Consider the following 1,719-nt stretch of genomic DNA (forward strand, 5'->3'; position numbering starts at 1 on the left):
TTTAATTGGTTAGTATTACACAGAAGGCTGCCGGTCTGTGAGACCTTGTACGATCATAAGTTAACAAATAGTAAAACATGTCCTAGACACAAATGCAACATTGCAGAAACAATCGCCCATGTATTATGGGAATGTTCCTTTGCACAGTCCATATGGCAAAAATTAAAAAGTGAGTTCCCTTGTTTGAATGAAATTGATTATAGAGATATGGTGTATTTTGAGTTAAAAAAAAAAGTTAAGAAAAACCAGCGCTTGCCAATAGTATGCTTAATTTCTTTGATCAAAGTTAAATTGTGGGAAGCCAGATGTAATTTAATTAAAGAAACCTATATAAGTTCAGAATTGAGTTTGGTGTATGGGATCAAACAAGAAATAATCAAACGATACCATTGTGAGGTCTTGAAATGGGGGGAAACTTCCATCAGGACAAAATGGAAAATCATTTTCCCCCGATATATAAAAAGGTTTGTTTTGTAACTATGTGGACTGGAGTAAACATGAACACCCAATGATTTTGAATATGATCGGCAAAACCCTTTTTGAATAGCCCTATTTATTTATTTTTACTTTTTAATTTACTTATTTCATGCATGCTGTATGTTGCAATGGTTTTCTTACTAATTTTGCACGTATAGAGTGTGTTTATTATTTCATTTTGCCTTTGAGTGTAGTGTTTATTCTGTTTTCCTTATATTTACTACCTGTTCGTATTCAGTGTCTTGGTGCCATGGAAATGGTATATATATACTTTGAATATGTTGAAATTAAAAAAAAAAAAAAATCTGTTCTTATCAGTTTAATATCTGATACGTCCCCTACCCGGGGACCATATATTAAATTGATTTTTAGAACAGGGAGATGGAAAAGGGGCTTGCCCCGTCCACTCCACGCATCGACCTGGTATTGCAGCACCTCCAGGAACGGTGCACCCCCCTCCCTTAACTTGTTCAAAACAGACCATGTAAGTGCCCTCGCCTTGATTTCTTGTTCTCGCCATGCTAGTGTGCAAATTGGTTATATGTTGACTGAGCCCCTCTATCAGGTGTGCATTTCTAATAATCATGCAGACCAATAGGTGGCAGCAGCGGGGCGTCAGTTGTCCATCAGCAGCAGGCGAATCACGCGGTGTCTCTAATGTGAGGAGACTGGCCTGTTTTTTAGTCTTTCCACTGATTTTTTTTCTTTTAAATGCAGATCAAACAACACTTGATTGCAGTGTAATTTATCTTTGTCTGGTGTGAACTCACTTAGGTCTTCTCTTTTTGGAACTTTGGCCGTGTTTGAACTTTTTGCCACTGTCTACCACTTTCCTTTTGAGGACATGTTACATGCATCTCACTGTAAAATGAATTGAACCGGTACCTGTTGAGTGAGACCACTAGCTGCCAGTTCAGTCAGATGAATAGATCCATTCCCCCAACGTGAAAATCCACTCTGCATAATTTCTGCCGCTGTTTGCCACAGTCGGGTCTGTGCCGATATGTCAAAAGAAAGGCAAACACTCATCATATGGTTGCGCTTTATTTATAATATTATTTTCTTCTTTCCTTTAGTTTCAAACAGAGAAGCATGCGGATATATTTTTAACAAAGTGTTGTTCACACTCCAGACCAATAGGTGGCAGCAGCGGGCGGATCACGCCCTGTCTCTAATGTGAGGAGACAGGCCTGTTTTTTTGTCTTTCCGCTGATTTTTTTCTTTTAAATGCAGATCAAACAA

General features: G+C 38.3%; 1 non-coding gene across 1 annotated transcript; it reads left to right on the forward strand.

The window, feature by feature from the left end:
- Positions 1 to 742: 742 nt before the first annotated feature.
- LOC126387346 (U2 spliceosomal RNA) lies at positions 743 to 934 on the forward strand. Its single transcript, XR_007569636.1, has one exon. It is a non-coding gene; the product is annotated as a U2 spliceosomal RNA (small nuclear RNA).
- The last annotated feature ends 785 nt before the right edge of the window (positions 935 to 1,719 follow it).

This window comes from Epinephelus moara, unplaced genomic scaffold (assembly GCF_006386435.1).
Source record: "Epinephelus moara isolate mb unplaced genomic scaffold, YSFRI_EMoa_1.0 scaffold3785, whole genome shotgun sequence".
Taxonomy (NCBI): Eukaryota; Metazoa; Chordata; class Actinopteri; order Perciformes; family Serranidae; genus Epinephelus; species Epinephelus moara.